This window comes from Dermacentor silvarum, chromosome 4 (genome assembly GCF_013339745.2).
Source record: "Dermacentor silvarum isolate Dsil-2018 chromosome 4, BIME_Dsil_1.4, whole genome shotgun sequence".
Taxonomy (NCBI): domain Eukaryota; kingdom Metazoa; phylum Arthropoda; class Arachnida; order Ixodida; family Ixodidae; genus Dermacentor; species Dermacentor silvarum.
This window is the reverse complement of record NC_051157.2, coordinates 93,184,441-93,207,707: the sequence shown is the minus strand read 5'-3', so window position 1 is coordinate 93,207,707 and position 23,267 is coordinate 93,184,441.

Sequence of the window (23,267 nt, the reverse complement as noted above, 5' to 3'; positions counted from 1 at the left end):
GGTAATAGTACTGTCAAGGTTATACAGAACGAAGTACAATCAATATAAATTACTCTCAATACTAAAAAGAAAAAGACGGCAGAGGTGTGCGAACTTGGTGAATTACAACCCGATTTTTAGTGAAGCTGTTTTTTTTTTTTCCAACAGTTGCACTACATGTTTCAGTTTCCTGTAATTACATTGCATAATTTGAAAAGTCACCCGGATGTTAGTGTTCCGTTTTAAACCTTGTCCCCGTGTAATGCTTTGAAGCACTTCTTGCTGGAAATTATAAAAAAGAAGAAATTCATCAATACACATCTTGCTTCATCAGAAAATTTCAGTATCACCAGATATAAACAAGATGCCTTGTTTAGCTCACCGAGGACACCGGAGAAGCAACCTATACGCATCCCGTATGGTGCACGGGAGCAAATGGGAAAACAAGGTTTTAGTAATTATCTGCACCACTTTTATATAAAGCAGGAAAGTGAGATTTTCGCAACGCATTGCGTTTAAAATTCTCCCTATTTTCATGGAATTTAAAGTCCATTATCTCATGAAATTGTTTTAGGAGTCGGAGAAAGCGGTGGTATGGCACCCTGGAACACTTCAATATGTTACTTTCTACAAAGGCTTGCAATGACTCTACACAGAAAAACACATTTATTGCTCATCACTCAGGATATTGTTTCGTACTCCGAATAAATATTAACACCGTGCCCCGCATAGTTTACTGAGGATATCGGGATGAACAACTAAATGCCTTGTATAAAGCATAAAAACTGGGGGAAAGCGAGTATTCAGTAGCGGTTTTTCGAGTACGTAAGCAACCACCGCAGTTCAAATTTTCGGAACACGTCACAATAAGGTGGTCTTCATTTCTTCAAAATATAACATATCTGCTGTTCTTGCTCCTGCCGGCGAACAATTAGTAGGGTAGCCCTTATTCAGAAACGGCCTGAAAATGAAATCGATAAAAGCAGAAGGGACACAGGCCTCCAGAAAATATCAGTTAAGTGTTCTCTTGGCACTGAAATGGCTCTGCACGTTCGACCGAGGTCAATTTCACGAACATATAACCTCGTAGACCTTCATGTAATGTCCCGTTATGCGACCTTTGAGGTATCATGAATAAACGAACGTGCATATAAAACCCTAATCCGTTCTAAACTAGAATATGCCAGTGCTATCTATAACAACCAACTAGGTTATTAGGATTAATTCCCTTTAATCGGTTCAGAACCGTGCTGCCAGTATCATTCTTTCTGACTACTCCTATAATACAAGTGTCTCAGCCTTAAAATCCCGGTTGTGTCTTCCCCCGCGCTCACCTCCCGCCGCAAAAGTGCTCGTATTTTTTTTTTTTTTAATTTTTCAGGTTCTTTCATTCGCTGCCCACGGGTAACCAAATCATCATTCCAGCGCATCGTTTCTCCTGCCATACGCATCCCAATGCTGTATCTCTACCAGGCGCCCATTCCACTATGTATCAGCGTTCTTTTTTTCTGCACACAGCCCGAAAATGGAATACCCTTCCTTCTGACATCGCCCTCATCACCGACATTTCCCGTTTCAAAACTGATACTGAAGACCATCTTTCAAGTCACGCCACCTAACCTGTCCCGCCATTTTTTACGTGCCCACCCCTGATGTAATGTCCCGTTCTGGGACCTTTGAGGTATCATGAATAAATGAATAAATAAATAAATATATAAATAAATAAACGATAAGTCATGATTAAACGTAAAAATTCGGCAGTTAGACCTTTAATTGGTTTGATTAGATTTTTGATGGTGATAAGATATATATTTGTACTGCAACGCTACGTAGACTATCTGTGGATGGAGATTCAGTAGTTCCAGCATTTAATATACCAATCATTTCCTGCAGTATGGCACACCCATCGTTGGGAGCGGCTGATTAAAATAACTTATCCAGACCTCTCCCCTCGCCCGAAGGTTAAATATATCAAGCCGATTGTTTTGTTTTTTCAAGTATGGTTAGGCGGCAATTTGTAACTGCGGGAACTGTCCAGCGCCAGAACTTCTGCGCAATACAAGCGTGTATAATATATGGCGAATCTCGCGTGTCGCCCGCTACAGCGCGTCACGAAGAGGCACAATACTCGCTGCCCAAACCGGGGATACGTAGTAAAGAACAGCATTATTAACGTGGTGATTCTATTAAGAAATAAAATTTAGCTTCAGCACTAGTTTTGTTGGGCTTTCCAGTGTGTAGCCGAAAGTGGCCGCTTTCGAAAGTGGGGAGGGGGGGGGGGCAAATGGCAAACTTTGCCCCCCCCACTTTTGACAGTGAGGGGGGGGGGGGGGGCGAGGGCCCCCCCTGCCCCCCCCGGTAGATACGCCTATGTGGGGAGGAAGCTATATATTAAGTCTTTCCGGCCACTGAAAAAGAAGTGAAAATGTTTACGCATCTAGATTATTTACTTCTATCAGTGTGTGCTTCACCTTATTTGTCATGTTCTTTTTTTTTCATTTATATGGGCACACAAGGTGAATTTTCGCCGTCGACGTTGCCGGCAACTTCTATATAAAGTCAAAGTGAAATAATATCCTGGGACGTCCAGCGTCGTGTGTGCCGTGGGTGCGAGGGTAAGCGTACGAGGGTGAGCCGAAAAGCATGGTGGCTTTGTGCGCGCCGTTTTCCTGCGCTCAGTAAGCACACGCAACAGGTGGGAGGGCGAGTTGGACAGGCGATAACATGATGAAGCGCGTGCTAGAGGGAGGAGGACAGCTGAACGTGCGTGTACTCCTCCAGCCAGCCATGTTTGCGCATTACTGTCCGCACTACTGAGCGTTTGCGCAGCCAGTGCGCCCTATCTTTGAGGTAATCTGTGGCGAGCGCAAATAATAGGCGAGCCGAGATGGCGAATCGCTTCATTCGATCAGGCATCTGACCGCATAAAGTGTCAGAACTTGTTCAAGTGTTGTAAGGTCATGAAGTTTGTGCGTCAGGTCATTATTTGTAGGAAGTGAGAGGGTGAGCGTGAACCGAGATGGATAGCGACTTGACACGCTTCGTTGTCAGGCTCGCCCACTGTCACATGATTAAGCACGTTGGGTGAGACAGGTGAGCGCGCTACTCCTCCTCTAAACGGAGCATGGCTGCGCTTGGCTGTCGGTGCGGCTGTGGGCATCCGTGGCCCACGCGCCCTTTCTTGGAGGTGATCAGTGGTCAGTGCAATGCTTAAACGCGAGCCTAGATGACTGGTGGCTTCGTGGCCACTGTGTTCATTATCATGCGCGCTTATGTTGGAGGTCACGTAATCTCAACTTTCAAAGTCATGATGAAGCGAGAGACAGCACGGAGCGTTCGCTTGCCTTTGCCGGTGCCCTTCATCACGCCAGCGTTGTGACAGCGAGTGTTTTGGGTCGTCTAGAGAGGGCTGTTCATGTTTCCCTGTGCACGAGTCACACCATGATTGTTAATTTATTAATTAGGCGAATGTTTACTTCAATTTAGACGGCCACGAAAACTACGAACCTATCTTCTTGTCCTTGCCTGATACTTTGCCATCGCCATCAATTATTCGCCTCTCGGGCGAAACTGATGAATTTTCTTTGTTCTTCTTTCGTTTTATAGGCTCAGTCTAATAAACACGCTAATGAACACTGAGTAATGAAGAGTTGCATCATAGGGTAGTGTGTGAGATTCTTCTAAGCTGCGGCTGATCCTACATAGAGCAGACTGGGCATTGCCTCAATTTTCGCCTCTGGGATCATGTCAAAATCGTAAAACAGAAGTCTGGCAGCACCTTGTTTTTTCATTGTCGGTCTTGTGTGTGCATCCCGAAATTAAACGAAGTCACAGCCATTAAGAGGCACGCCAGATAAGCAAACACGCGCAATCATCGAGGCCTTCATTATTGTCAGGCGCGGTCCTGCGTGCGTCAGCTCGGCCTTCTTTCATTTATTAGACAAGATAATTGTGTATCTGCAAGAGTGACGCGCACCCCCCCCCCCCCCCCCTTGCCTTACGCTTACGTAGAAAGCCCATGGCATTCGCACTTTCATTCTGTGCTCTTCTTGTGGCTTCTTTTTTTCTAATCGATGTCTTTCGCCCCTGCGTAATTAATCTTGTAGGCAGCCAGGGGCCCCATAATGTGGCTACTTCTTGTTCGTCCAGTGCTCACGCTGTTTGCAATAGTTCGTTATCTTCGCTCATCAGATATTACACTCGCTTCTCCATCCGTTCCATGTGCTCGGTTTGTCATAGAACTCAATGAGTTACGAGGTACTTCTACGACAAAATGGCTCCAATGATGATTCAGCTTTCCAAGTAAAAGGGAAACCCAAAATGTCTATCGCAGATACCTTCCCGTTCATTCTATATTTGATGAGTTTTGCTGAGGCAGTCAAGCCTAATGAACTTGCTCACCAAATGATATGCATAGCCGCGCAAAAGAGATCGCGTTTTTTTCTTTTTTTTAGTTTGCTGTGCACTCGAATATTTCCTGCGTAGAGAGGCGAAATGAATACTTCGCCATGAGAACCCACGGGACGACTCTAAGGAACCGAAAGTAAACACGGTCTGAAAAGTATCCTAGCAACAACGAGTGTTCAAAAATAACCGGTTAATTTTCCTTTCAAGCGTGCAAAACTAAGTAGAAGTAGAAAAACATTTATTGAGCTCAAATGACGGCGTCTTCTCAGACGTCGGACGCGGTCGCTCCCTGATTTCGGGACCCATATACAGCCAGCATCTCCGGGCCTCTAGCCGCCAGCGCGAGCTGGATCGACAGGGCGGGGCTGGACCGTAAGGTCTCCCATCGCTCATGGGGTGGGGTAATGGGGGACGGAGGGGGATGGGGTGTATAGGGGATTTCAGTGAAGTGCACTCCATCGGGATGTGTGCGAGGGTGCCTGAGTTTGTCCAAAATGGACAAATGTCCTCTTCGGTTTCTGGGTGGAATTTATCCATCAGGGCAGGGTGGGTAAGTTAACCAGCCTGAATGCGCCTGAATAAGAGCACACAAAACGGTCTTAGAGCTAAGCCGGCGGGAGCTCCAGCGAAGTTTTATTAGAAGCTGATACCTGTAGGGTCATGGAAGGGACACATCACACTGGGCAAGCTCGTTACAGGTAGGTGTGTATGTATGAATTTTATTAAAATGAGTATGGACGAGAAAAAGACGGGTAATCGATGGGCACAATTTTTTTTTGTCGCAACCGCATAATAAACCAGCAGATAATGAAGCCGAGAGAAGCGTAGAAGAAAATCTTGTTTGTTGTTAATTGAAATTGAAAGGAAAACTTGTGTTTTCGTCAAATTTGTACTCCGAAATTCAGCAAATCGTACTTACTAGTGTACAGGAAAAAGCTAGAGCGTATAAGCAGCACAAAGAAAAAAATTCAATGTGCCTCTAACGAGCGAGAAGCCTGGAGATTGTAAACAGCATGCTTCAAGTATAGTTCGTACCACGTGTGAGAGCATATGTTTATCAAAGATTTAAACCTGTGGCGAATGCTTTCAAGCCCTTATTACTTGCTATAACTTAATATTCACGTAATAGAAAGAAACTACTAACCAATTTGACTGTATTGTGTTACGCATGTAACCAGTAACATTAATTTAGATTTCGCAGACATTGGGGGGTTTATAAGCTATATTCGCTATATCTTTTGAAAGAAGCAGAGCAGGAACATACTTTTTGCTGCAGAAGGTCTTCTAATGAATCGAACATCTAATTCAGCAAGAAAATAAGCTTTTTAGGAGAAAATGTCTTTAACTGGGCGTCATACGTTAAATCACCAACAAACGCGTTTACTGCACCGATGCTGTGTTCGCCTATATGCGACGGACGGACGGACGTCCGTCCGTCCGCTATGATGCTATGAGCGTCCCCTTTGAAACGGGGTGGTGGATTGCGCCACCAAGCTCTTGCTATTATGTTGCCTAATGTCCTGCCTATATTTTCGAGAAAACACCCATTTACAAAGAATCCCCAGTATCAAACCATTACTGGGAACTCTGTGTTTGTATGTCGACGTTCTTTGTGGTCTCCCTAAGTTTCTGCCACCAAACCTCCAATTGCATGTTTAATTTCCCCCTGCTATCCCTGAACCCAAGGGCTTCCAGGAGGCCAGATGATCCTAAACTGGCAGCCGGACGGACGGACGGCTGGATGGATGGATGGATGGACGGACGGACGGACGGACGGACGGACGGACGGCGGACGGACGGATGGACGGACGGGCGGACGGCTGGATGGATGGATGGATGGACGGACGGACGGACGGACGGACGGACGGACGGACGGACGGACGGACGGACGGATGGATGGATGGATGGATGGATGGATGGATGGATGGATGGATGGATGGATGGATGGATGGATGGATGGATGGATGGATGGATGGATGGATGGATGGATGGATGGATGGATGCTATGAGCGTCCCCTTTGAAACAGGGTGGTGGATTGCGCCACCAAGCTCTTGTTATTATGTTGCCTAATGGCCTGCCTATATTTTCGAGAAAACACCCATTTACAAAGAATCCCCAGTATCAAACCATTACTGGGAACTCTGTGTTTGTATGTCTACGTTCTTTGTGGTCTCCATAAGTTTCTGCCACCAAACCTCCAATTCATGTTTAATTTCCCCCTGCTATCCCTGAACCATAGCCTGCTATATGCCTGAACCCAAGGGCTTCAAGGAGGCCAGATGATCCTAAACTGGCAGCTGGCCAGATACCTCCACATTCCAATAAAACATGTTCCATCGTTTCCCTACCTTTACCGCAGCAAGCACATGCGTCTTCGTCCTTGGTGTACTTCGCTTTATAACTGCGCGTTTTAAGGCATCCTGATCTAGCTTTGAAAAGTAAGCTTCCCTTTGAGTTATCATAAATTGTTTCTTTCCTGATTTCGTTTTTTCCTTTGAGGTAGTTAGTCATAGCAGGCTTATTTTCCATTGCCGCCACCAATGACATTGTCTCAGCCTCTCTCACTTTGCGTTTGACGTTCTTTGTTGCCATGTTGCTGACCATACCAGTCGCATACCTGCTGGTAAGCTTCCTGGTTCTCTTCCTCCGCTGTGAGTGAATGTCGTTCCTGTAAGAATATCTTGACACTCTCGCACGCCCTCCAAGTAAATGCTCGCCTCCTAGCGGCCACGCAAACAAACAGCTGACCCAGGTTCAGGCTTGAAGCGAATGAGGGTGTCCTATCACAGCATGCTCTGAATGTCTCGTAGTTCACAAATCGTTGTGATGCCGCCGCGCACAAGCCCAAGCCCCAAAATTAGAAATAAAAAAAACGAATGTTGAAAGACTGTTGTTATGTACTATTATGCGCGTCATCACGGTGTAAAAACAGCAACCCATGATTTCATCGGTTCCAGAACGAAGCAGACGGCATGCATCGGACAGTGACTTGGATAAGAAATGTCCGCGTCGGAAAAAGGTAACTGCTATTTGTTCGAAAGAATTCGCTCGGGACGACTTCTTTCTTGCCGGCGCGTAGGCCATTGTTTTCTTTTGGTCATTTTAAATATCTTGCTGGCGTTTCAAATCGTGGAGTGCACTTTGTTCAGGCACGCGCTTTGATAAATGATACTGATGTACACTTAAACTTCATTTGGTTTTGCTCGTTTACAGTTTTTTGAGCCATCAGAAATATTCTCGCCAATGTAGTTTTGTATGCGGGCTAGGTAATTGGAATGATAACTACCTCGGACGGTATGAAGTTGATCATGTGACGTGTTACGCCGTAAGGCGACATATCGTTTTCATACCATGGTTTAGTTTAGCGGCGCAAGCAGAAGACGCTGTTTTCTCAATCAACTTGGTGGGTTAATTTATTTGCTCGCAAGGAATTTAGAAGTAACTGCAAACAGCACTCGTTCCAGCTTTGGAGCGTTTGAGCTGAGCAAAGCGCCGCTAGTTTGCTTTTCGACATTGTGCACACAACTAAATTGCATTACAACTGATTCAATTTGTTTCGAAGTCGTGTATTTACACTAATGCAACTGACTTTGCCAAAGAAAAACCCTCGCTAAATTTTGCAAATCTGTTTGAAGAAACTCAACTTAGTCCGAGTGGTTGCTATTCACTTCTCACTTTTCACCGCAATCGACAATTTCGCCCGGTGGTACGTATGCTGTGTTCCCAAACCCGGGCCCTATGAGCTCTACCACTGCTTACTGCGAGCACGAATTAACCGGTGATAGTCATCGGGCGCAGACGACCTTGTCACATAGATCAGCTAGCTATGAAAAGAAGGTTCACGTCTACTCACACAGAATCTAATCACACGTCTAATCCCGGCCGCGGTGGCCGCATTTCGATGGAGGCGAAATGCAAAAAAGCCCGTGTCCTTGCGTTCTAGTGCACGGTAAAGAACCCCAGGTGGTCAAAATTTACCCGGAGCCCTCCACTACGGCGTGCCTCATAATCAGAACTGGTTTTGGCAGGTAAAACCCCAGAAAGAAGTATATCAAAACACTCTGACCAGGTAACATTACAGGTTTAAGCATCAATTTATCAGAGCAGAATATTCCTATTTAGCTTGAGAAAGCGCGACAGACGTCACTGCTGATATATTGCGAGATGCCGTACGGGATATACTGAAATAGAAGTAGCAGTGCGGAGTTGCTTATGAAGGTCAAAAAAGAGTCAAGTATCATACCTGTAGCAGTGGAGCAACGCTGCGAACAAGTGCTTGCATCTTTCGTGAATGCTCGCTACGCACGAACACTTCCTTTTTCTAACCGCCACCTCGCTTGAAACGCTCTTTCTGTTTAAAAATATCTTATGTGGCTCGCTGGGCAGCCCGGACGTTTCCACGCACAACGCAACTATTTGCGCGATTTGGTCGCTGAAATACTTGAGACCGACCTAAATAAGATGATCGGCAACAAGGACCCCTTCGGCTTCCACGAAACACTTGGCTTCGACGCCAGAAAAGGGAAACGCGACTACAGCTCCAAGCGATAGATCCGCCGTGAACCTGGTTGTCGTAGCCATCTTTGTTTATTTTGACAGTGTTGCCAGCACAAGTAGCGGATTCTGGAGTTGCCAGTTGTGATTCCGGCAGCTGTCCCCCTGGCGAGGAAAGTTCCGTTACGTTGTTTCTAGATACATCCAGTGTTTGGCCGTGGTTGGTCGAGTTACAGGGATGCACAGTTGATGTCATGCTCCATTAGCTGTGGTAAAATAACAAAAATACAGTTTTGCCCCACAAGTGAAGTGATGTGTTGGAAAGGCGCGAGCAGTGCAACTTCTGCTAGACAGAACAGTGCCCTGTGCATACCAGGTGTCTCAAAACGCTGGTTAAATCAGGAGAGCCGCCAGTGGCATGGCAGGCGACGCACCTCGAAAATGAAGTCCATGGGGCTGACTGGAAACCATCGCGCTTAGCACCCAATGATATATTACTGTTAGTTTGACGTTTACTGTTCGTTCACCTCAGACGGGACAGACACACAGCAGCTCAGCATGAACACTTGTGTGGTATAATAGTGTGCGTGCGCACACCGCTAATGCCAGCAGTGGAAGGCAGAACGCTGTCCTGGCTCTGCCAATAAGCCGAGCACTGAGTTAACCTTGCGTCAACTTCGCTTGGTCGTTTTTTAGAGCCAAACGCACTCTTCTTCTGTGTAAACTCTCTAACGAACCGCTCGCAAACCACGCATGAACCTTCAATAGCATGCCAGCGCTACAACGGTGGTGGTGACGGCGGGAGTACGCCTCGAGCGTCTGCGTAATTGCTATCACATTTTTAAATATATTTGAAAAATTTTCACGGAGTGGGTTTTAGGTGTTCCACACGTTGCTGTATCGGGAGCCTATAACTCTCCTGGCAGGTCCCTTTCATATAACGTCAGTCGTTCCGAGGCTGAAGCCGTCGCAGAACTTTATTATTGTGATATAGTTGCGCCTCAGTAAGCCAGCCCACGTTCCTCTACTGCCAGACGTCGTGCCGAGACATAATAGGCAAGGACGAATAGCTCAAGTCAAGCGTTATCCATTCAGCCTGCCTTCTCAGCCGTCAAGCGCACCCGAAAAAAGCCGAGGAATAAAAATGAAGATAAAGACAGGAAGGAGTCCCGGTGCTCTCTAAGCGTGCCTTATCCCCAAGGGCTACTTACTTCCCGACCGTCTGGAATGACGCACTGTTTTTTCAACCTTTCCTTGCCACAGCGCTAACGACTTTTTATCAGCGTTTTGTGTTTTTATATTTTACCGAAGCCTTCGAGAGCACGTCTAAGGGCCGGGCCTTTCATTCGCTGGTTGTCTTATAAAAGCAGATCAAAAGCACAAGTCATGAATTGTGCTTGCTTCCATACTTCTCCGAAATTGATAACGCGCTCTCGACGACTGTCCGATCTAGAGCGTTCGTTTCCAGTACGCTTAGAGCACGACAGGCAAACGTAGCACTTCCCCTGCTCCTAACCAGCCACTCAGTGCTTCCACTTCCTACTCGGCCCGACGTTATTTCAACCTAGTGTACCACCCTTGCGACACCAGAAAAAAAATCGAAAGAACCATGATTTACCTCTTGCTTCTCGGGCTATTGGTGCCACCGTCTCGTAATTCTTAGCTTCCTATGTTGCCACTGTACTTTTTGAGTGTTATAGCTTCCCCGTGCTTTTTTTTTCTATGCTCCAACTTGGAGATGATTCTATCTGCTCCTGCAGGAGTGTTCACGTCACGCGGTGGGATACAATGAAAGAAGTAGTCACGTGGTGGTTTCTGTTTCTGTTATATTCCTTGCAAAACGTACAACTTGCTGGTGTTTCTGAGCTGATGTTCATGCCCTCCTTCCGACTCATATTCTGCTTCGTGCAGTAAAGAATGTCCCTTTTGACTATTATAAAGTTTTTTTTAGGAAAATACGTACAGAGAAAGGAAGCGCGGACTGGAAATTGCTTGGGGGGTCAACAGCATATGGTAAATTGTGCATAATGCATTCCGCATCATTTGCAATGAAGAAAAATAGTACTTACAAACTCATGTTTTGATAGTAAGATGGCTGTTCAGTCGAGTGGATAATGTTTGTCTGGGATCTTTTAGAGCGCCGCTCTTAGCTCCCGTTCCACTGGCGAGCGTCGGCGTCGTTCCTCGTAACCGAAGGATCACAGCGACGCGGAGCGCAGCGGGAGATGAACGACGGCGATAGCGAAAAGAGCACGAGGAGGAAAGTGGAGGTGGAGGGTGCAAAGATGGATTCTGCTACAATTTTAATGCAGTTAGCATTCCTATAGAGTTCTTCATACACTTTTCGGATTTGAGTCAGACCTGGGACGTCCGTGGTGTAATGTGGTAAAGCACCACGCTGCTGTACTGCAGAAACCAGGTTCTGCAAAAACCTCCGGAACATCTTGGGTCACTAGGTGCATGACACTGACTACGTGCTGCTCATCACTTACACCTTTCACGCCACCTTGTGTTACGGGGTACGGGTGACTGGTTATGCGCCGCACTTCAGTGAACCTCCTCGACGCCAACTTGGGTCACTGCTTATGTGCCACTGGGTATACACCACTCATTAAAGAAACAAAAATGATTTAAGATTTATCTGGTCAACCTTCGTCACACATATTTAGATAAACTTCTCCGAAAGTAAATTCCCACAAGCGGCACGCGTGGACTTGACAGGGACGTCGCTGAATGGCCTAGAATGTACAGAAGGAAACGCGAGAGAGGAGCCCGCTGCATACACGTCTCATAAAGACGCATAACTGTGGTGGCAATACGCTGTGTATCGTGAGATAGGTTCTGCCACAATTTCTTTTACGGACTAATGCCGTAGTGAACACATCCGGTCATAGGCACTACCTTACGACTAGTATACAAATGGCCCCTGACAAAATTACATACAGTTGTCAAACCCTCGTAGGGAAGAGAACGGGGTAAAGTCATGAAAACTTACAATAATAAACCATGACAGACAAGCTTTTTATTGTATTCAGTATATGTGAGCGGAATCTCCTCGGAATTTTTCATTCACCGCATTGCTTAGTCGAGGACAAGGCCCCGGACATGGATTTTCCTCATCTGTTTCAGCGTCGAGTGTCCTTCATATCCATGGTTGCATGGCACAGAGATGTCCGGGGAATTCCTACACGGTGCGTTTTGCTGGCCTAGAAAGACAGCCCAAAGTTTTACGAAAAAGAATGCACCTTACACCACTTTGCGACTGCGTGTCTGCCAGTGCCTGCTCGCACGTCAAGTGACTCGTTTCTTCATCGTAATTCTTTATCAATCCTAACCCTGGGCATAATCAAGTGCTGCTGCGATTTAACTATAGCGCTCTTGAGACGATTGCAGAAAGATAGCATAACAGACTTCACGTCGTTTTGAGTTCTTTCTGTGCTTTGCGCTGTATCGCAAGACCGGGAAATCCTCGCTGGCAGCAAACTCGGTCAGCGGATGAGTACCGGGTGCTGAAGTGAACGAACGCAATCTTAATGGGAGAACAATCAATAGGTAAATTAATCTATGAATTATTGATTCATTTGGCAGAAAAGTACCTTTATAGAACTTGTTCATTTCTGGAAGCAATTACCTTGTAGCTTGACGTGACTCCTATTTTTATCACAATGCACTTCGGAATGTGAAAATCTACTGCTACTTTTATATCAGCAATTGTCACCAGCATACCAGGTATAATTGACAGACGGAGAAAGGAACAAGACTGAGAATATACAGAACTGTAAAGCAATCACAAGCGTTGCTTGTAGACGACGTTTGTAGGCCGTATTACACAAGATTTCAGCGTCAAGTCAAACATAATCGTTTCAGTCTCAAAGAGTGTCGTGAGTCTCACAAATCGCTGACAATTGTGTACTGTATCCCTAACTTAGCCTATTTCACTGGCTTACTGGGTGTTGCTAAGAAGTGTTCACTAAAACTTCACACGTAGGAAATCAATGCAGAGAAAAGAAAGCTCTGCACCACTTTTTCCTGCTGGAAAAGAACAAAGGGCCTCTAAGAGTAAGGGTTTCTTTTGCGGCGATATGCATCTATTGGCACCAGAAAGCGGTGAAGTGAGCTATGATGACCTCGGAAACAAGTGGCGATGTTTATTATTGCGATAGCAATTATATGGACACTTCAACCGGATTTCTGCCGTCGGCGTCGCCGTCGCCGTGAGGTTCCGTATAGATAAAATCTTCACCGCGCGCCGTATGCCCGAGCGGAAGCGTGCGGGGGACGTGCGCTATCACGGAGAGTGAACGCCGCGGGGCTATGGGAGGGAGGGAGGGAGGCGGGGCGACACTGCGCTCTGGCACCAAAGGTCTATCTTGCAACCGGGCGCAAGGGGAACTTCCCACTCAATCTTCCACACGCAAGCAAGGAAGCGGGAAGGCAGCGCCGGAGGGAGCGGCGGGGGGGGGGGGGGGGGGGGCACTTCTACTCTGCCAACAACCGCGCTCGTCGCTCGCCCGCACCGTCTCTTATCTCCACGCGGCTCTGACCTTTGTATGCGCTGTGCATTCGCCACTCAGTTTCCGTTGAAGCGATAGACCGCACGTACCTCGCCCGCTACGGCGTATGCGCTTGCTGCCAGCGTTTTGACAGTCGTTGTCTGCAGTCATTCAGTGTGGTCTATTCATGTTTGCTTTTGCGCGCTGACACCATGCTTGTTCATTCAGTTCGTAATAGTCGGGTCACATTTTACAACGCACGCTACACATGCAATGCTGCCTGGATCGGCAGTGCAGCGCTACAGGTTTGTCCCTTCGCACGCGCTGCCCACGGGAAGCGCTTCTCATCAACAGCACCGTTTCACACGCGCCTTCTCGTGGTCATCGAGTCTCTCTTCATGTCAGTCTACTTACGCCGCAGCACACCTGGTTACTTAATCAGCTCATGTTTACTACAATTCATATTGCTACCAAAGCCGCTCACCTTACTTCGTATGACATTGCTGTGTTGCTATCGAATTTATTGCTTCGCCCTTAGGGCGAAACTGTGACACTTTTACTTCATAGGTTATCTGGCTTCATGGCAGAAACTGTACACAATGCGATGATACGGCCTCTAATTATGCAGCTTAACAAGCTATAAGCAGTGGCGTAAGTTTCAGCTACCCGTATAGTGAGAGTAACTGATTATACAGACTTGCAAACTTGCTCTGGAGATTCGCGTACTTTTCCAGAAACGATCGTTAACAGGCCTTATCTACATTGACAGGGCATATTTGGCTTAGACAGACAAATAGAAAAGATAAAATAGAAATGACCACTGTACATACGACCTTTAGTAAGCGCCACCTAGGCCAAGAACAAGCTCCTTCTAATCTATGCACCATATGAATTATTACGTGCGCTTGCTTTTTTATGTCGCTCCGTCTTCCTGTGACTTACTTCTATCGTGCTTCTTCAATGTCTCAAAAAAGTCGCACCTTTTGCCCGAAAGACGAAGCATCGATTGCGCAAATTAGTGGACAGCTATACAAACCAAATTAACAAGCATGTTGTCACGCACGATTAAGCAAACTTGAATGCATTTCACTCGATGACCGCAGAAACTCGCTCTGAAAATGCTGAAGTGAATCAGCGCCGTAGCAGCAGCAGCGAGCGAATTCAGCTTCGTGCCGGCGCTCGCATCAACGCGACCTTAGCCCCGAAAACAAAGGCAGGGCGGACGACGATGACGATGGCGAAGCCGACAGCAGAAATTCGCCTAGAGTGTCCATATAATTACTATCGCAATAAAAAATGGAGACGCTTTTTACCACTTCAGGCCCAAATTAATTCTGTTCATTGTAAAAATTGGTCTTTACAATTTGAGATGTGCATGATCGTGGTAGTTAAAAAAAATAAAAACTGTGCTCCCACTTTTTAATCAAAACTTATTAAATGATTCCAAATGGAATCAGTGGGACTTGGTGGACTTGAAATGCGTCGTTTCAAGCAATACGTGAAAAGTATATTTTAGATTAAACTCTTTGAAGCAATTCTTTTCTTTGTGAAGGCAGAGATATGTGCCACACTTCTCGCACCGAATGCAGAAGTAAGAGCACATTCTTCTCTATTTTTTCTACTTTGCGCAATGACTTCTTTTTCATCGGATGAATCAATGTCACCTCGAGGGATCAGCACAAGCTTCTCGACTTCTTTCTTTTTCCAATAAACCTCGCATGCGCTGATGTCGCCATCTGCTCCGAAAGAAATTGTTTGCGTATTACGGAGAGATTTCGCAAAAAAAAAGTTTATCTACACGGCATAAGCTCATATCAACAGCATAAAATCACAAAAAGCAGAGCAAGGCTCCACTAATAATACAGGCTCCTGACACAATCATGATCCACCAGGTAACACACGCCCAAAACATGGCCAAGTACGGCATGAAAACGCCGTTTGAGCGCGAACAAACGGCGCGGTTTAGTCAGTGAAGTAACGTCAATGGAAAATGTATCGCGTGAGTAGTCGGGGCCGCTACGTCCCCATGATTCCATTTGGAATCATCAAGATTCACAAAGTTCTCCGGTACCGGCAAATAATTTTCGCCGAATAAATTTACTGCGAAGGGATAGCATAGCACCTAATAGTCCAAATTCAAATGTTCGAGACAAAAATAAAATAATTGTCGTACCTCTGCACGGTGAAAAAAAGAGGTGATCTCAGCGAATAGCGGGAACAGTGCAAGCGCTTCTTTTATTTTTTTTTTCGTTCAGAGGTGACAGCCCTTCCTTGAGTCTACCAGCTTGCCAGAATGTGTAGAGCAAGGGCTAAATATGACTTGTACCGTAAGAACAACCTTTTTTTTTAACCCGGGGTTGCCCACTGAGCTACAAAATTGATGATTACATTTGGAATCACAGGGCCTTAAAGGGTTAAGCGATCCATGCATCTTTATTAGAAAAGAAACGAGTGATGTGTACACGAATTCTTTTACATTAGATGGCTCACTAAACAGCCCTTTTAATTAGTGAGGCATCCCGAAAAACGTCGATTTCGGTGTTTTTACACAAATGTTCGGGAAGATAATTTCTTCTTAAAAAATTCTAGCTCTGGCTCTCATCAAATTTGCTAGGGCCCGTTGACTGGCTAGTTGGTTTGAATTCATAATAGACATGGAGCAGCTCAATACGACAGGGACCAAGAATAAGAAGACATGCCCAACGCTAACTTTCAACTGAAAGGTTTATTTGATCCCGTGTGTTATTCATACAATGGCAGCGGATCGGTAATAAAACCAAGGAGACAAACAAATGCATATACAGTACAGTAGGTACACGTGTCATCACTTTAATCACATTGCACCTGGTCATTCCAAGGCAATAATTTTAGAAAGCTCTTTTCATTATCCGGTAAGGCCAAAAATAGAACGCTCACACATGTTTCTGTCATTTTGTCCATTTCATAGGCTTCAATTATCACTCGTGTCATTCTGCCTTGGGCCCTACATAGAGTGGTCGTGTTTTCGAAGACTGGGGCGCAGCCGCAATTCTAGCAGTGCATTCCTAGATAGCCTGAAACCGCTTTGTTGACATTGTACTGATGCGCTTTAAGTCCCTGGTTGAGTCACCGGCCTGTCTAACTTATGTACAGACGCTTAGAGGCTTGAACGAATCGACGTTTTGAGTAATGTCGCTCCTGATAGCTTTGATTTTCGCAGCAATATGTTTATAATTCATGGTTACATTGAGCCATGAGATCTTTGAAGCCGGACACGACGTGAGCGGCTAAGGAGTCCTAATCATCGGAAGTGCAGAGTTTGTAGTTGTCATCAGGAACACTATGCATCAGTGATCTCATTTACCTTCATTCCTGTACATGGCTGTGTGCTGTCATTAATTTCGGAGAATACACTACTGGTTGTGCCAAAGATTTAGGACCTGTGCTGTGCCAATATTTTTCAGATTGTGGAGTCCCTTGTAGCAATAAACTGCAAATTTATTCCGATAAAATTGACGCCAAGTAAGAACACATATTTATTAGCTATGGGCGTCTTTGAAGTCAGTTCATTCCTTTCTCGTAGAGATGGAGCAAGGGGAAACGCTTTGCAAATTCTTTTCGATGGATGCCCATGGCTTTTCTATTTCCTATAGACAGTGATAAATCATTTCGCCACTTTTAAAAGAAATCACCTCTTTGATTTGCTTCTCCCAATCTATTTAAGAAAAAATAAACAATAATGCTTGATGTTAAGGCATTTGAGAGCTGTGGAACAATGATTACATTTACTGGTTCTAATTTTTTTTAATTTCTAATTCACCTGGCTAAGCTCACTTCGTTGACAGGTGCTTACATATGTAATAATATTTATATCACACTTGTCACCCTCTCACCATGCAATAGCTACTTTAACAATGGAATAAGAAAAATATTCACCGACGATTAGGATACCAGCGTACGACCCTTCCACTGCTTGCATTATCGCTGTGCGCACAAGCGTTCGCGTTCCTTTTGTGCAGCTGTGTGCATTACAATGGACTGAATGGAACAGACAGAAATCCGAGGTCACCTAAGCACTTATTTTGAGTTGAGATGCGAAAGCGTTTATATCCAATTCAACGCTGCTAAGCGGTCCTACGAGTTATGAACTCCTCGCGGGCTAGTTGAGACGCTTGGCGCGTTTTGATTTGGCCTTCATCATCGTCATCAGCCTATATTTATGTCCACTGCAGGACGAAGGCCTGTCCCTGCGATCTCCAATTACCCCTGTCTAGTGCTAGTAGAATCTATCTTGCGCCTGAAAATTTTCATAACTTCATCAGCCCACCTAGTTTTCTGCCGTCCTCCACGGCGCTTCCCTTCTCTTGGCGCCCATTCTGTAATTTTAATTGGCGTGGAGCAAAGGTAGAACACCGGACTTCTTTTCCGAAGGTAGTAGTTTCGAAACCTCCTCCAGTCCACTACACTTTCAGGCTGAGGGTGGCTCCTGGCACCAGTAATTTTTTAGTGTCAATACATAAAAAGGCGTTCCGTTAGAAAATAAATAGAACAACATCGCTTATTTAGGGGAAGTTTAACTGCCCTTATCTCAAAAGTAGTGTTATAATAAAAATTCGTTATCAGTCAATGTCCCTTGCAAAATCATTCCTGTATTGCATTATATGCACTAAAGCAATTCGTTAAAATGTTGATTAGTGAATGTTTTTAATTATTGAATTATGCATTTATAGTGCCAACGTAAGTAATGTCTTTCGCGTTAAGTATTCCAGTTCGATCAGTAGGTTTGTGCTATATGACATAGGAAATGAGAAAAAAAGTATGTTAGCGCTGAAACACCGTGCATGTATGTGTCCTATGTACGGATTAATTTATTTTTATCTCGGAGCACAAATTATAAGTTTTGCCGTGTTAGCAGTGATGCTATGACATATACATGCCAATTACAAGCTCGCGTGACCAATTGCTTGCCGCAGCGGTCTCATAACCATGAGGTTTAATGCCAAAAACTTCTTTTTGGGCACTAAAGAATGGAACTACTGAAAACATATATCAGAGCTCTCACTTACTTGGTTCCGTAATTGCTGAATTGTCTTAACTGGAAAGAAAACTCCAAATAAGTAAAATAATTGTGCCAAAAAATGGCAACGTGCTCTTAAAATGGTCCTAATGAGAGATTATGGTACCAAACGTCAATAGTTACGCAGCTCATCGTAATAGTTACGTATGTTCATCAAACACTGCTGACACGCGTATATGAGAAAGACAGACGGAATTGCATACCAGCTCGCTGAACTGTGTATATATAGATAAATAGCAAGGAAATGCACATAGGTTAAGCACAGAGCGCTCATTTAACACTTTAACTGAACGTGGTCTGGTGCCGATGACGACTTACCTTTTCGTTATATTCTTACAATTTTGGCACATGTGTATATGTGTCGTTTCTTGTAATTTTGAGAAAAGGGTAATGCATAAAGATTTTCTTATTCTCCTTTTTTCCAGCAAAACGAGCAAAAATGGAATAGGCAGTCCTGGTGTCATATTTTTTCGACGCAAAATATGCAGGTGAAAACACTGTGCGCATGAATTTTTTTTTTTTCAAATGTGGCATGACACTTATGGGGTTAAGCTATTCTGTACATGGCAAGAGGGATATATATGGGAATAACGAGAGACACCGGAACGAGTAAAACAAGTAGTCAGCACACAATATGCCGGCTAGTGAGATTGCTAACCTCAATCAAACGTCAGTAGTTCTAAAGAGAAGCAGACAGCCCGAACACGAGAGCGAATTGTGGAAGATGTCCGCCCGGCAAACTGGAAAGAGTGAATAAGTACCATGTGGTAAATGTATCAAACAAAAAAAAGAAAACAATACACTGTGGTAACTAAGATGAAATACGACAGTTACCTATATAGCCAACCACCAAATGTTGAAATGCCCTGAATTTTAACTCACTGGATGGTACAGAGACGACTTGATCGGCAAATTTTTTTAATTGTGTCTTTCTTCCAATATATTTTATTTCATTTTTGAACGATGAAGCCTCACTGGTGGCACTTGATTTAGAACACCTTCGCTTCGGTTCATTTTAATACCAAAGCATGACAGAGCTCACTCGGTTTCTTACAAAGAAAAATAACTTTATGTGCCTCTTCTCTGTCCGCGTCTTGTGCGCATAATGTTCTTTCATGTCTTGCCAAAATACACAAACAGTCACCTTATTGAACTTATGACCGAGGACTTTGTTGTGTTCTTTAATTTTGATGGGTGATGGTATAAGGAGATGAATAAATGAATAAGGCAAGAAGCAAGACAGAGTGGTAATAACTTTTTCAGTGGGACTGCAAGAACGTAAAGAATTTTCGTTAATCTAAAACAACAAGAAACGTGTGTTGTTCACAGTTTTTCTTCCTATAATATAAAGGAATGCCGAGAGCTTGACCTTCTCTACTAACTCTCTTTGTCGAGGGCATATTGCAGAGGCATAGATCAACATGCTTTGTGATACTTCTTTCTACCCTAATGCGACTATGTCGCCTCTGCGCACCTCTTCGTCACCAAAATATACCAAACAATAATTGAAGAAAGGGAATTTTTTACGGAGAAGAGAGGGTCGTAACACGGATGTAATTAATTTACTTGGAGACAGAAGAGGGAGAGGTTACTGTGGAACACCGGCGTGACACGACCGAGCAGATCTACGATCGTATTACTGCGTCACAAAAGCACGCATGCATGCACACACTAGCCAAAAGTTATATTTACGGACACGATCTATGAGAGAAACATTCCAATTTGCAAAGAGAGGCGTGACAAAGACCCGAAACGCAAGTACAAAACGGACAGACGCAACTGCTCCCCACGAAGTACATGTGCTGTTCGCATTGAGCGTCTGCGGGAAATGAAAGCCAATAGAATAAAAGGATGAGGACAGATAGATCCCAGAAGCAGATATCGGTCGTTACATTCTCCAGCTTCCCACTCATTATGAGGCAATTCGATAGGGTTCGATAATCCGATGACACAGAGCCGGTTGCTGGCATCGCATTCCTTGTTCCCTTTCGAACTACCCCACTGGGACATCTGGTCTCACTCGCGCAAACTAAAGGTTATAGCTCCCTCTTCACGAGGAGTATAACCGCGGGAAAGCGGCTGCGTCGCTGAAATGAAGAGCGTGCTACAGTTCTGGTGATAGAGATATATGAAAAAAAAATTTGCAACAGTAATCTGTGGCTGAAATAAAACAGGTTCACGACAAGCAATGAGGCCAAAAGTATGTTTACGCAGGAACGAGCGCTGAACTAAGTGCGATTTTTTTTTTCATCGAGAAGTGCAGCTGACGATAGCCAAGCATCATGTTAAGAGAAGTCCTGTCACACGGAAGTGAGGACGATCTTGTTGCACAACGCAAGAAAACAGCATCAGCTCTCATGGACAGTTTGCTTCCGAGTTCAGATGCTGCACGCTCTGAATCATAGCCTCGATGCACGCGAAATAACTAAAACTATGTGTCATTCTTAGAAATTGGCGCGCTGTATAATGTGGTATCAGGATAATGGGACTGGAGACGTAGTTTCATTGATTTCCGAAGGCCGTGAAACTGCAGAACATGGATTTGATCTGTGCAGCCACGGAGTTCCTTGAAGGTTGCTTACGAAGAATCTTTTTGTTTGCTCTGGCCTCTAATTTGGAAGCGAATTGCTAATACGAGACTCTTCCAGTGTCTCGCTGAAAGGATGACATATGAAGCGTAACACTGTTGAGTCAGCAAAATTCATTGCAAAATTTAGAAAAAGGGAGAGAAAAATAAAAAAGGCTAAAGCTAGCACTAGGCCGCGCAAAGCTCAAGACACAGCAAAGCTGGCCGAAATGCCGACACCATGTTCCACCGCGTTGCAATGCTGACAACGCGTTCTAGCAGACCCGCTACTTGAATACGTGTCTCTCTCTCTCTCTGCCTCTAGGACTTGCGGCCGACACTGCGTTCTACCGCATTGAAACACCGACACTGCGTTCCACGGCGTTGCGAGGCCGACAACGCGTTCCAGCAGACCCGCTCCGTGAATGAGTCTCTCTCTGCCTCTCGTTGTCATTTTCTTTATCTCTCTCCCGAGCATAGCACCCAAAACCTCTTCTTCACCCCACAGACCATTGGCACGAGCGCCTGCGAAGTCGCCAGCTGTGGACGAAGACGGCGGCGCTCGAACGCAATCATATGGTTCGCATAAATGCATGTTCCACACGCGTGGCTGTATAGCCTTGTGGTTACGACGCTCGCCTTGGGACCGTCGGTACGCGGGTTCGGATCCCGCCTCGGCCGGAAAGTGCATTTCCTTTTATTTATTTATTTATTGCTGATAATGATAGTTTCTGGGTAGGAACCGCAAATTACGGCTGGCTTGGAAAATTCCGTTAAGCAACACTACGCAAGGAAGAAATGTAAACACGCTGAAAGGTCGCTGTCGCTCGCAGAGACGAGTTATTCAGAGGAAACTTACCAACGTCTGGGTTGACAATCGGTGACGCGGGATTTGTAGTTTCGCTCCTACGTACGGGTAATGATGGTTGCTCACAGGCATTTCATATTCTCGATCGTTGCGAGCACTGCGCACCATATATAATTTTATGCGTATTGGATGTTGAGCCGAAGATGTGTATTGTTTGTTTATAAGCACACGGATAACGTTCAGCGTTATTTGCTGTGGTAAGTAAGGTCTTTAAAACTGATGTGTTGTTATTACCTTGGTGACTGCAATGCGACCGCGTCGTCATGATGTGACTTCCCGATCTACGAATGGAACGTCGTCATCATGTGCGTCATGAGCATGGACCATGGGCTCCTCTTCCCTGACAGATCAGGCATAGTAAAACCAAAGTCATTCCTCCTAACATGCAACAAAAACCGCTGGTTGTCGCTACACAGCTTCTTGCGGGTGAACCCTACAATCTGAGAAAGCTTGTCGGGGTTTTAGGCAAGCTCGCGCTTAAACTGGACAGGAAACAAAAACCACTCGTCCTAGTGTTACACTAGAGTACACGACTCTATTGTAGAGTCCAATATGACTGAAGGATGATTGGAGAACTTCTTCAACTTCCTGGCGTTACACATGAGCTGTTAAAACCTCATGATCGAGTTACGCCGCCTACCTTCTGATTGGTCTACTGAATCTGTATACTTATGATGAGGATTCCATGTTTTTGTCTCCATACAGCATTACTGGCACATCTATCTAGTAGTGTACTACTAACTAAACAGCATAACAACTGCCTGTAGCCTTAAGTGCAAACCGCGTAACTATTAACTGCACTTATTTTGTCATTCCTTGTGCTTCTGTCCCACTACACTTGCTAGGGGAATGTCGTGCACTGCCATCATGATTGGCAAACCCATGCCTTTGATTACACAGGATCTTAGATTCAACCGCCAAGATTGCCATCACAAGTGATGCAAACTTGCAGCGTAAACAAAAACTAAAACAATGTCATGTTTTAGTTTTCGTTCGTCCTTCCAGTTCGCGTTCCTTCCAGTCCTCATCCTGTGTATGCGCTGTGAATTTGCATCATGGATCACCTCCTATCTCGATCCCCTACCTCCTGACAAAGAAATGTCGATGGCTTTCCTGCATACTACTTTTGAATAAACACGGTGCTCTTAACCTCCAATACAATTAATTGAAGAAAACTTCACACTCAGCGTGCCTAATAAAGCTTTCAATCATTCAGCATACATATATTTTTAAAGAACGGATAGAAATATACACGTGGTAAGAGTTTTGTGTCCTCTTTAAAACTGAGGCGTTGTATTACCTTGGTGGTTGCAATGTGACCGCGCCGTCATCATTAACGTACGGACCCCTTTGAATGCATTGCTTTCGTGATTGGCCCGCTTTTAAGCAGCAGAGCTGTGTAA